Here is a 14,252-nt window from a genome sequence, read left to right as displayed (position 1 = left end):
GTGTTCTGGAGTCAGATTTCCTAGATTCAAAATTCGATTCCAACCAGTCTCTAACTGTCCAGTATTTACAAAGTTACCTGAATCCTCTAAACCTCAATTTCTTTACGCATAAATTGGTATTTACCTGTCAGAGTTCTTGTAAGGATAAAGTAAGATAATTCATGTACAAGTTCAACTTCATCCCTGGCACTTACCACATTGCCCATTTGCCCTCATTTGATTATAAGTTCCTTGAGTGCAATTTATTTATTTATTTTTGTATTATCAACACCTGAAGAAGGTTCAGCAATTAGAGCTAATAAAATTTGGTTGAACTTACTTATGTTAGACTTTATTACTGTGTACTGGCAAGATGTGAATAAGCAATGATGTAGAATTGTGTTTTGGTTTGGCTTTAAACTGCAGACATCAACAAAATACAAAATGTGTGGTAATGCACACTTCTTACTATGATTTACTTTATGATCTGCCCACTTCTGATGTGTCATATACTTTCCAGGTAGGCTTAATGCTCAGCCTTCGAATCACTAGGTCACTATAAATGTCTGACTGGACCAAAATACTGTAGGTTTCCATGTACAGATTGTATACCAAGTATATACCATTAGTTTTTTCTGCTTAGAGTGTCTGATATAAAAATAACCAGAATGATTCTATTATGTTCAAAGTAGCTTCTCAATTAGGAATTGTCTTCTCAAATGTCTGTTGCCTGAAAGAATATCAAGTATGGCCACTGTCAGGTAGATATTAAACTCCTCTTCCTCATTTTTGATGTTTGCTTGAATAAGGACTCACAGATTATCCAGATTGTAAAATGAATGCCAGTTTCAAAGTATGGCTCGATTCTAATTAAGGTTTGAATTTAAAGCTATTTTGAAACTACCTTTTTTCCAACTTATTGAGATATAATTAATATAACATTGTGTATGTGTAAGTTTAAGGTTTATGATGTAATGATTTGATATATGTATGTATTGTAAAATGATTACCACATAAAGTTAGTAAGCACATTCATCACTTCACATAGTAACAGTTTTTTTCTCTTTGTGTTGAGAATTTTTAAGATCTATTCTCTTAGCAATTTCAAATATACAATATACTCTTGTTTTTGTTTTATTTTAAGATTTTATTTATTTAGTTGAGAGAGAGAGACAAAGAAAGCATCAGAGATAGCAAGAGAGAGCACAAGTGGGGAGGAGAGGGGGAAGCAGGCTCCCCCATGGAGCAGGGAACCTGACACTGAACAAGGAACCCAGGACCTGGGATCATGACTCAAGCCAAAGGCAGACAGACGCCCAAACAACTGAGCCACCCAGGCACCCCTACAATATACTCTTGTTAACTATAGCCACCGTGCTGTACATTATACCCCCCAAACTTATTTATCTTATAACAGGAAGTTGTTCCCTTTGACAACTTTCACTGATTTCCCTGCCCCCCTCACTCCTCCCCACCTCCACCCTTTTCTCCCACTTTTTCTGTTTCTATGAGTTCTTTCTTTCAAGATTCCACATATAAGTGAGATCATACAGCATTTGTCTTTGTCTGGCTTATTTCACTTAGCATAATGATCTTAAGGTTTATCCATGTTGTCACAAACTACAGTATTTCCTTTTTCTTTATGGCTGAATAATATTCCATTTATGTATATACCACATTGTTTTTTATCCATTCATTCACTGATGGACACTTAGGTTGTTTCCATGTCTGGTGTAAATAATGCTGCAGTAAACATGGGAACCTACACCTTTGAACTAATTAAAATATATTTGTAGAATAATTACCATCAAACCATTGCTAGAACAAGGTTCTCTTTAATTAGAATTTAAAGGCCAGTGTTTCCAAAACTCGGTTTCTCCAACCCAGCCCTCACTATACAGGCACAACAGTATATCTGTTTATTGGACAGCTAAACCTATGAGCCCCAAAGACTTATGAAAATGAACATCTGCAAGTGTGAATAATATGTATTTTTTAGCTATAAAACCACCTTTCTTTTTTCCTTTATTTTGAAAAACAGCAAATTTCTGAGCATCCTTAATGCTTTTTCCCTCCGAACCTAAATTCCTGAGAAGACATAATTGACCGTAGTCTTAAGTTAGGTTAAACAGGCTTAAGAGTGTGGTTTGGAAACTAACAAAGAGGCTTAGAAAGAAAACAAAGCCAGAGAAGACAGAGCCTCTTTTAGTCCTGAAAATATGCAGAACTCCAGTGGTTGTACTGTAGTATGTGCAACCCCGGACTTTGAGTCAAACCCAGATTTGCATACTAGCTCTGGAATTTCACTAACAATGTGACCTTGAGCACTCATTTAACTTCTGTAAGCTTTAGTCAGGACCAGCTACATAACTGGCAGGGCATGGTGCAATCTGAAAATGTAGGGTTCTGGGGAGGCAGGCCTGGTAGTGGTGGGAGGAGGCACCAAGTGTTAGCCAAGGCGCCAAGCACTCAGTGCTCACCAGACTCTTCAGGCTTCACTTACTAAACTCAGATTTATGGCTAACAGTATCAAGAATGTTAAGGCAGTGCTTCAGAACATAAAACCAGAAATTCAGGACCATTCTAAGAGCTGAGCCTTGTGTAATCACATTGGTCATGTGCCCTGGTTTTATTTTTCTCTTCAGTAAAACGAAGTGAAGTCATCAAACTTTACTTATTTTTTGTGTTGTTCTAATTTTAGTGAATTGGAAAAATTTTTTTAAGATTTTATTTATTATTTATTTATTTATTTATTTGAGAGAAAGAGAGAGAGGGCACCCGTGCATGAGCAGGAGAGAGGAGGCAGAGGGGGAGGGAGAGAATCTCATGCAGCCCCATCATGGAGCTGGATCTCATGACCTTGAGAGCGTGACCTGACCCAAAATCAAGAATCAGCACTTAACTGACTAAGCCACCCAGGTGCCCCAAAAATGATTTTAGAAATTGAACTTCTGCAGTAGAGGATGTTTAGGGAGTGCCAGGAGCCTGGGTAGGGAACTATATTGGGAGGGATAGGACTGTGACACAAAGATCCCAGGAACTTTCTTTTTTTTTTTTTTTTTTAAAGATTTTATTTATTTATGTGACAGAGAGACAGCCAGAGAGAGAGGGAACACAGCAGGGGGAGTGGGAGAAGAAGAAGCAGGCTCACAGTGGAGGAGCCCGATGTGGGACTCGATCCCATAACGCCGGGATCACGCCCTGAGCCGAAGGCAGACGCTTTAACGACTGCGCTACCCAGGCGCCCCTCCCAGGAACTTTCTATCCGGCTTTGACCTGGAGATATCTAGTCTTGTCCCTCTGTGAAACCTAAAATTTGCCCAAGTCCAAACAATGAGATTCAAGTAAAACCATGGATGATACATTTTTAAATTCTTTGTTCATTTAGATACGAGGCTTCTCATGTGCTTGAATTTGCCCCTAATAATTTCTCCTGAAAACAAATGTTTGACTGCCCAGGTTATTTGTGCTTTCATAGTTCTAGAGAGAGAAAAAGCAGCACAACAGTGGTTTCATTCTATTGCTTATTGTTTTGAATCTGCATTTCTAAAGTCTCTTTGCAAGAAACAGAAATTAGTAGAGTTGATGGCGCACAGAACCCAGAGGCTGGTCTCACTGAAAACTGCAACGAAAGATCAAAAAGCTCAGAGAATAAAGCCACTAAAGAGTGGCTTTATTTCAATTATTCTCTCTCCATCATTCTACTACTTGTCTTTCTGTCTCAGTATGTCTTTATATAGACTAGCATTCTCTAACTATTCATGAGTTTTATGGAAAAAATGGATTGCTCTACTATTCAAGTAACAATCAATGACTACCATGTCCTAGTATTATTCGCAGAGAGAGAAACATAGCACCCCAGCAGGTCATATTCACCTTTGGTCCAGTCAACCATGGCCAGAAGGGTAAAGTAAATCAAACAGGATGTTTTGCTATAAAAAAATTGACTTTTTGCTATAAAAGCTGACATGACTCTTGACATGGATTAAGAACTGATTTTCCAAGAAGAGTTTCGTGGAACTGTTCACAGAAGCCAAAATGTTACTGCTTTAAAAACAATTAAATGTTCTCAGTATTCAGGGGGATGACAATGAACTTCAGACACTGGTAGATTTAATCCAGTATTAGATCATAGGATATATATTTTTTAATTCCATGGAAGATGAAAGAGGAAGAAAACTGGGATGGAAACTTATGTTAATTTTCAATAACTGTATGGTTTTCTTTTAATTACCATTTAAAAGTATTTATTTTTCAGTGTACCTTTACTGCAGAGTTCTTGCTTTACTGTCAAGTAAAACAATTTTATAGAGTAGCATTATAATCATAGGTGATTTTATAATAGTAGGTATTATCAATACAATTATTTAGTTATCGTCAACACTGTTCCTAACCTCTAGTACCTTCTTAAAGTGAAAGTACTTGAAAAAGCATTTTGATTTCTTGGTTTTCATATCATATTGTCACAGTTTTAGCTGTTGTACAGAAAACCAATGTTGTCTTTGCTTTCTGACAGTATAAACAAAACAACAAAAGTGTGCTATTATTTAATCATTCCATTACAGTGTGAAAAAAAAAACCTGAAAATTTACTAAAAGAGAACAATTAGTTGACAAGCTAGACCTTTCACTGGTATGAACTCAAGCTCTTCAAATATTGATCATAACAAATATAAATGAATAAATAAAATACCAACTGATGATAATTCACTAAGACAAGCTTTTGTGTCTTCCAAAATAATCCACAGTTTGTTAGAAAATGCCTTGTTCTTAATCTACCAAATGGGAATGAAAATGTGTCTCACAAAAGGTATCGCAGGGATTTAATTTGTTAATTGGTATGTATAAAGGTCCTTTGAAAACCACAAATCACTCTCCCAAATATAAGGTATTATTAAATCAAGTTATACCCCAAATTTGGATTATATGAAATTTGAACAGCACTTTTCTTGGAGTGAAGGTAAAGGAAGGTAAATAAATGAACATTTCTTGTCTGCCTCTTTTGTGCATGGCACTATGCTAGGTAGTTAATATGCATTATTTCAGGCAGGTTTCTTGGGGGGGGCAGGAGTGTTGTTGGAAATTTCTACAAAAAGAACAGAAAAGCCATTTATATTCCACCACCAAAAATTAGATTACCACCTCAACTTATTTGTTTTCAGTTTCTTTCCTTCATTTAAAAAGAAAATCTGTTACAGTTGATGTTTGAACAATATGGGTGTTAGGGTTGCCAACCCCCTGTGCACTTGAAAATTCATGTATAATTTTGATTCGCTAAAAACTTAACTGCCGGTAGCCTACTGTTGCCCAGAAGACTTACTGATAACATAAGAGTTAACACATATTTTGTCTGTTATATGTGTTATATACTGTATTCTTATAACAAAGTAAGTTAGGGAAAATAAAATGTTATTAGGGCGCCTGGGTGGCTCAGCCGGTTAAGTGTCTGCCTTCAGCTCAGGCCATGATCCCAGAGTTTGAGTCCCACATCAGGCTCCCTGCTTGGCAGGGAATCTGCTTCTCCTTCTGCCCCCCACCCCACTTCGTGCTGTCTCTCTCTCTCTCTCTCTCTCAAATAAATAAATATTTTTAAAAATTAAAAAAAAAATAAAATGTTATTAAGAAAAACCATAGGAAACAGAAAATACATTTACAGTACTGTACTATAAATAATCTATATATAAGTAGATTGTGCAGTTCAAACCCATGTTGTTCAAGAGTCAACTGTATTTTCTTTGGTGTATTCCATGTTCATTTTAAACATTCAAACCATGAAAAATTATGCAAGCAAAATGAAAACCTTTATCTCAAATAAAACTCTCCCCCAAAATAAAAATTATTAAAATTTGATAAAATTGTAGCCATCTTTCTGTAGCATCTAAATACAGACGATATAGGTTAATATGTAGATAGATAAATGCATAGAACAATGCTTTTATAAAAATGGGATCGTATTATAGATACTACTTATAACATGAGGATTAAATTTTATTTTAGTTTAACAAAAGTAAAAATAAAATGAAGAGAATGAAGTAAAAGAAAGGTAAAGTAAAAATGAAGAGAATTTTGAACTTCTAATAAATTATGAGTCAACAAAGATATACATTTTTTATTTTTCTAGAAGATTTCTCTAAAATGTACTAAATAATATGTAAGAGGTTAGAGTGTTTATGCTTTTAAAAATTGTATATAAATATATAATTTTTTTCATCATTTGACTCTTTGCAATAAAAGATGATATTAGCACTCACACATTTTTTTTTAAGATTTATTTATTTTAGAAACAGAGAGAGAGAGAGAGATTGAGAGCAAGGGGGAGGGGCAGAGGAAGAGGGAGAGAGAAATTCTTCAGAGACTCCCTGCTTAGTGAAAAGCCACACTCAGGGCTTAATCCCAGGACCCTGAGATCATGACCTGAGCTGAAATCAAAAGTTAGAGGCTTAACCAACTGAGCCACCCAGGCGCCCCATCACTCACACATTTCTATCTATATTCCTTTATGACCTTTCATTTTTCTATTTATATTATTATATTTACATTATCCAAGTTTATAGATTTCATATTCTGTTCTATAAGTAAAAATAGCATGGGTTTTAAGTATTAGTTTTATATTTATATATATTCGAAGTGCCTCCTATTCCTCCTTCTTTCTTAAGATTTATATATCGGTTTGTTTTTAATTGGATGGATTTCATTGTTAAGTCATTTCTTTAAGAATAGTCATTTATGTTACAGTCCCTGAAGGTTTTTTTTTTTTTTTTAATGATAAAGAATTTTGAATGCCATTATACTTGGAAGATAACTTGGTGGGTGATAATAGACCTGTCACCCTTTTATTCAGAATATTGCAGACTTTCTTCCCCACTGTCCTCTGGTATACAAGGCTATCATTTTAAGATATAGATTAATTTAATATTTTCTTTCACTCTTTTAGATGATATCGTGTTTCAGCCTGGTCTTGTTAAACTTTTCTTAACTTAAATAACACATGCCTTGGTATTAAGTGCTTTCTCTTAAATGTCCCTAGGAACATGATATATTCTTTAAATACATGGGAAATTTTTGTTATGATATCTGCTGCTGATATGTTTGTTTTATTCTCTATCTCAATGACATCAAAGATTTTATGTTTGTTCATCTGTATCTTTCTTGTTCATTGTCTATTTTTCAGTTGCTTTTTACCTGTGCTTTTTCAACTTCATTGATTACAGTTACCTCAAAATGTCCTTTATGTCAATAATTTGACTTCAGCAGGTATCTGTTTAGTTTCTTACCTATTCTAATTGATTTGTTAGTTCTTTAGTGATGCTGCTTGGTTTGTGATTTGTATCCTTCCCTACATTTGCAACCTTCTGATTTATCTGATTCTATTGCTTGTTTTTTCATTGCCATTGAGTTATGTTAGCTTTTTCTGAATTCATTTTCTTACTCTATAGCATGAAATAAATTTGAGAAATTTCCTAGATTGGTATTCTGTCTATCTTTGGCATGCTATGTTTTTTACTTTTATTGTTGCAGCATATTTGCATAGTTACTCTTCCATTTCTTTTCATTTGCTCATACTTAAGGAAATGTGTGCAGACAATTCATGTATTACTTTAGGGAGGGATATTTCTTAACTTTTGTCTCATCATATCAGGGACTTTTTTTTTTCTCCCCCTTAGCTCCTGTTTGGAAGCTGGATACATCACAAGTACCCACCTTTTATAACTTCAGAGAATGATGGGATTGAGGAAGTTCAGTCTTTATTGGGAGACTTGGGTACTTCTCTATATTTGAAGGTTTTTATTTATTTATTATTTATTTATAAGTGGTGTGTAGCAAAATTATTGGTGGAGGAGTCATGGGTATACTTCACTAGGGAGATGTATTGTTTATCAGAGTTGGACTCTAGAAGTTTTACCAAGTGAGCGTATAGGCATGAAACTATTAGTCTGTAAAATACAATCAGCTTTACTCTTCACACTTCTCTGCTCCACTCTCTGGTCACCATACACTCTGTCATTCCTCTTCTGGCTGAAGAGGAAAAAGCCTAAAATACATTATGTATATACAAATGTGCTTAACTTCAGGACTGGAGGTTGTTATGAGAGTTCTCAACATTTTGTCATTTCACCAGGAAATCTCACTGGAGGTAAGAATGAGAATAAGGAGTCCAAAATTCACTTCTCTGAACAGGGCAAACTCTTCTTGCTGCACCATTGTTTTTGTTGTTGTTGTTGTTGTTTGCTTCTTTGTTTGTTTTGATTAAAGTCAGCAGCATTGGGATTTGTCCCTTTTCTTGCTCACACATTGTTCATTTCTGTTGTTTACTTGTTGTTTATTTGCGTTATAATTTCTTGCCATTTCATTAGCTGTTGGAGTAAAAAAAGCCTGTATTGCATCCCCAGTCCACTCTTTCTCAACTAGCTTTTACAGCCACACAAACACATAAGACTAAGTATTGCTGTTTTACAGCTGAGAGTTAAGCAAATTGTCCATCATTCTGTAGCTAGTAACTGATTAGGCTAGAATTAAAACCTGTCTCCACTTCTAGGTTATTAATGGAGTATGCTGAAATTATAATTGAAAATAAAGTCAACAAAATAATTTATTTTACCTGGGTGCAAATATTTTGGAATACTAATGGGAAGGAAGTAGATCTGAATGGATAATGAAAACAATGAAGAAAGAATCAGGATACCCAAGTTTAATTTCTTGCTGTCTTTTAAAGCAGATGGTGAATTTGGAAAAAAGATGATCCAATCTCCTGGGTTTCAGTTTCCTTGACAACGGTGGTGGTGATTGTTGTGATATGGTGACCACATATTTACTTGTACCAGGAACAATATGATGGACTTTATAAGCAGTATATCATTAAATCTCAAAACAATCATTTGATATATATATGTCTATTTTACCAACGAAGATACTGAAAATTATTCAAACCCACTAAGGCCCATTTGATTCAGGGGCACGTACTCTCTCTCTCTTTTTTAAGATTTTTTTTTATTTGGGGGGAGGGGCAGAGGAAGAGGGAGAGAGAAAGAATCCTCAAGCAGGATTCTTTCCCTGCAGAGCGAAGCCTGATGTAGGGCTTGATCCCAGGACCCCAAGATCATGACCTGAGCTGAAATCAAGAGTCAGATACCTACTTAACTGACTGAACCACGCAGGCATCCTACAGGAGCACATACTCTCAACCACTAGCTCTGTTGTCTTTCCATACCAAAAGTCTGGCCTGAATGGTCTACAAAAGACTTACCAACTTTGAGATGTAGAACTATGGTAAGTAGAGGAGATGACCATGCTCTTACATGTCTCTCAAGTATAACTATTAGAGTTCTGGACTGGGTGTGCTAAAATTAAGTCTTAATATGATGAGATTTATGCTTTATGTTATTCATTTCAACTTAAAAAAACAACAACAACAAAACAGCATTTCATCTCAAACATGAGAATTGAACTCTTCATCCTCCTCTTTCCCTTCTCTTTTTCCTTAACAATTCATTGTAAATGGCCATGAAGGGAGCTAAGTAAGGTATGCATCCACATGAATGTGGAAGATGAGAGTTACAGCATCCCAGCATAAGGTCGTAGAGCCTGAGAGAGATGAGAAAGGTATCCTTGCAGGGTAAATGGTAGGGCAGTGGTGGTTCAGTGGCTAAGTGGCAGAGCTCAATAAAGGTGATAAGGATACCTACAGTGGTATAGTCTCACCCAGGATATCAGAGTCTGAGAACGCTCAGGAAGGTTCCATTGCTAGGAGAGGGTGATGATGGTGGAAACCTGGATTCTGGTGTGGGAACCAAGCAGGACAGTCTCCACAGAGAAGGGGTGTTCCAGTATGCATTGTTATATCTGCAGGATGAGAGAAAATTATGCACCATGGAGTATGACTGTGCACACTGTGTCAGAGGTCAAGTGGAATGAAAGAGAATCCACAAAGGAGGGGCACACTGCACAAGGTCCGAACCTGAGTGAGGTGAGAAGGGAGGGAACAGCCCAATAAGTGGTTTCAGGGCAGGTGTGGGAGTAAACTTGGGAGCACATGAGAGAACCTGTGTAGGGTGAAGAGGATCTTTACAAAAAGAAGGTGGTGGCAGTAATTGGAGATTAGTGATATACAGGGGAATTGAACAAATACATAAATATGTCTGTACATATACACACATGCTGAGTGAGAAGGCCTCAGAACAAGAACAGCTCAATAACATTGAGTACACTTAGCATCCAGATCATGGTTTCTAAATACCATTTTCTAATAAAAGAATCCAGGTTTTCTTTGGTTGAGGGGGGAGACTATTTCCATGGCCAGGTTGGAGAAACACAAGATAATTCTGGAACACTTTCTTGTACTACAAAGTAAGGAAGAGTTCAAAGAATGATAGGCACATGTCAAAAAGACAGACCACATGAAATGGGCTCCTGCTGGCCAAATCATTGACAATTTGGTCATCAAAATGATATTAATGGATTATAACTTGTTTAATAAAATAAGAAATCATGGATTCACACTGATACAGTAGATCATTTTGATAGAAATACATTATTAAAACACTTAAATGTTTGATGAAAAACAGTATATTTGCATTGTCTCCAAATCCCTAAACACAAAATACTTACTAATTATGAAGAGGAAAAAAGTGGACACCTGGGTGGCTTGGATGGTTAAGTGTCTGCCTTCAGCTCTGGTCATGATCTTGCGGCCCTGGATTCAAGCCCTGTGTCAGGCTGTCTGCTCAGCAGGGAGTCTGCTTGGCCCTCTCCCTCTGCCCTTCTCCCCTGCTTGTGCTCTCTCTCTCTCTCTCTCTCTCTCTCAGATGAATAAATAAAATATTTTTTAAAAAGAGAGAGAGAGAAAAAAATAACTTTATAGTGAGGTCTGGCAGGCAGTACCTTAATCAGTGACCAAAGTTAACTTTAGCAGTTTTGGAGCAAATATAAGTCCTGAACCACCTGATAGGACACTGTATAAAGCACACCGTATTCTTGAATCTAATACTACTGAAATAGCAGACGCTAAGGTGCACCCAGCTGGGGAGGGGAATGGAGGGACAAAGGGTAAGACAGTGTGATCAGTGTACTCTGGCTGGTGGAGGAGGAGTCTTTTTCAAGGTGATAATTTTTAAAAATAGGAGCCAATTTTCACTGGTTTTATTATTGTTTTTTAAAGTCTTTATAGACCCTTTTTATTACCTGTATCCTCAGCATACAGCTCCTACCAGGGCCACTGCCCTGTCCTTGGTAGCTGACTGCTCAGACAAGCCAAATTGAGTGAAACTTTACCAAATTACTGCCTTGTAATCTTTAGTGATGTCAAAGTCAGAAAAATCAAGGAAAGAGTAGGGAACTATTCCACATTGAAGAAGACAAAAAAGATACAATTAAATGAAATCTGTGATTCTTGACTGGATCTTTTTGCTATAAAAGGTTTTATTAGGAAAATGTTGAAATGGGGCCTGAGGATTAGATACTAGTACTCAGTCAATGTTTTTTTTTTAATTTGATTGTTTTACTGTGCTACAAGAATGTCCTTTTTAGGAAATACAAAAGGTTTTGGGGATGCTGTAGCATTGGTTTGCACAATTATTCTAAATGGTTCAGAAAAAAAATATTTCTTTGTACCATTCTTATAAGATTTTCTATGTATTTGAGATTGTTTCAAAATAAAAGTTAAAAAAAAAGTATATTGACTTGATATGCAATACAGAGCGGCATTCAAACCAGGGTCAAATGTTTTCACATGGTGTTACTCTTCTGTTTTCAGGTGCTGGTCTTTTGAGTCGTCCTATTTTTACCCAGGAGCCACAAGATGTTATTTTTCCTTTGGATTTATCAAAATCTGAAATCATCCTGAATTGTGCTGCCAGTGGTTACCCTTCACCCCATTACAGGTAAAGTCCTACCTTTGGGCACCACACTGTTTTTTTCTTTGTCTTGAATGTAAAACATACATACAATAAATTGCTTAGACTTACTGAATTTGAAGGGTGCAGCTCAGTGATTTTTTACATAGGTATACAGCTGGGTGCCCACCACTCAAATAAAGATACATACATTTTCAGTATCTCAAGTGCTCCTTCATGCTACTTTCCAGGTGATAACTACCCTACCCCCAGACCAGGAAGCACTGTTAGGACTCTGTTTTAGTCATTAGATTGACTTAGAAGAGTTATTCTTGAGATTGGTGCCATGCAGTGCCATGTTGTGGCTAGAATTGAGAGGGGGAAAAAAAAAGAAAGAAAGAAGAAAAAGGAAGAAAGGAAAGGAAAAGAAAAAAAAATGGAAAGGAAAGATGGAGGGAGAGAAGAAAGGAATAAATAGAAAGACAGGTAGAAGGTAGCACAGGAAGACAGGAAGAAAACAAAGAAAGAGAAAGGACAGGAAAAGCAAAGAAAGGAAAAGATTTACTTCCTCAATTTGAAAGACTAAAGTAGAAGCTGCCTGCTTCCCCCTATTTGGGGCTACAGGCTCAGTTGCCCCATATACAATGACTGTGAAAATGTTCCCCTAAACAATTTTAAACAAGATGCAGACTTTTTATTTTATCAGATCAATTTCTGTGACTCCACTGGCGTAGCCCATTGCCCAAAAAGCACTGATTTCAGAAACACATGTTGAAGACCGCTATGTACCCTGTAAGGCAGAAAAAGAATTTTTTTACTGGGCAAGTAGAAAAAAATTGTGTTTGTTCCTCACATTATTACCTGTTGAATAATAGGAAAGAAGAGTCAGTAATGTTTCTGTTCTTACAAGGTTACAATAAAAGCAGAGGGACGCCTGGGTGGCTCAAGTCGGTGAAGTGTTGGACTCTTGATTTGCTTAGGTCATGATCTCAGGGTCATGAGATCCAACCCCGCATGGGCCTCCATGCTGAGAGTGGAGACTGCTTAAGATTCTCCTTCCCTCCCCCTCTGCCCCTCCCCGACTCTCAAGCGTGCAAGTGTGTGCACGCGCACTCTCGCTCTCTTGCTCTAAAAAAAAAAGGCAGAATTTGATCCACATTGTGAGTGGAATTCACAAATTTAAAAATACATACATGTATATACCATGCTTGTGTAGATAATAAGGACATTTTATTGGTAAGAACTGAATATACAATGTGACTATCAGAAAAGACAATAAATATTAAAATGACTCTTGTAGCTTTGTGTTCTAAAAGTGTGTTTTATGTGTCTTAATTTTTAGCAGTGAAATTGAATCAACACACATGAAAAGTAACAATTTCAGTCCATTTTGGCAAAATAAACTGGTTTGGCCTACTTTTTAATGTTGCATTAGAAATTTATATGTATAATTACTTTGATCTTAAAATGTCTAGATTATTTTAATTTAATAAGTGGTTTAAATGCACAAAGTTAGAGGCAACTCTCACCTTGTATTTTGTTGGGCTACTTCAGCATTTTTTTTTTTAACAACAAAAGAACTGAAAAGCTCTGTCTTCTCATTACTTCCTAAAGCTTCCCTGTCTTTAACATACCCAAACGGATGAAGCCCATCTGTTAGGTGAAGATCATTTACTTTATAAATTGATTCTCTCAATTCAGGGTTTGTATGTTTGTTTGTTTTCCTTAAACAGTAGTTGGTCTTATTTGATTTAACATATGGTTAAATATATGAAAATCTGATTAATGCATTTTTCACACTTACCTGATACTTAAAGTTGTAATTTTATTTCTGAGAGCTAATTTGATTGATCATTACCATTGGTAGGTTTATTAGAGAAGAGGAAAAAATACATATAAATTCCTGTGAAATAAGAAACATTTGCTAAATATAGATCAGATAAATCATCAGTCAGTCATATAGTTATATAATTGGCTTGTAACAGGCAGAAAGATGTAAGTTAGTGGTTCTCATGATAATTTGCTCATTAGTTTTTACTTAGGAGGAAATATTCTGAATGAAGAGACTACAAATTTCACTGTTGTTAAAGGCTTCTCTTTCTAAGAGACTTATAAATAAGTAGGCTGAAGACAGGTAATTTAGCTTCTTATTTTCAATCCCCTTAACCTGGTTTAGCTCGTCTCTAATATTATAGTATAAAATACTCATAGGCAAGAGACTTTGGAAAGAGAGTGAAAAAAGGGCTGTTTTTAATGCTTAAACATCAGACTTAGACCCAATTTCCATGATAATAAAGCAAAGGGCAGAGATATTTCAGATAATGAACGTTAGCAAAAAAATGTGGAATTTTAGTTTTAATATGACCCTAACTAAAATTTTATTAAAAAGACTCATTCATAAACTTAGATGTGTGTGTGCGTGCGTGCGCATATGTGTAATAGAGGG

Source organism: Ursus maritimus, unplaced genomic scaffold, assembly GCF_017311325.1.
Source record: "Ursus maritimus isolate PB19 unplaced genomic scaffold, ASM1731132v1 scaffold_14, whole genome shotgun sequence".
NCBI lineage: Eukaryota > Metazoa > Chordata > Mammalia > Carnivora > Ursidae > Ursus > Ursus maritimus.
The sequence above is the reverse complement of the archived record's forward strand: the minus strand, read 5'-3'. Positions refer to the sequence as shown.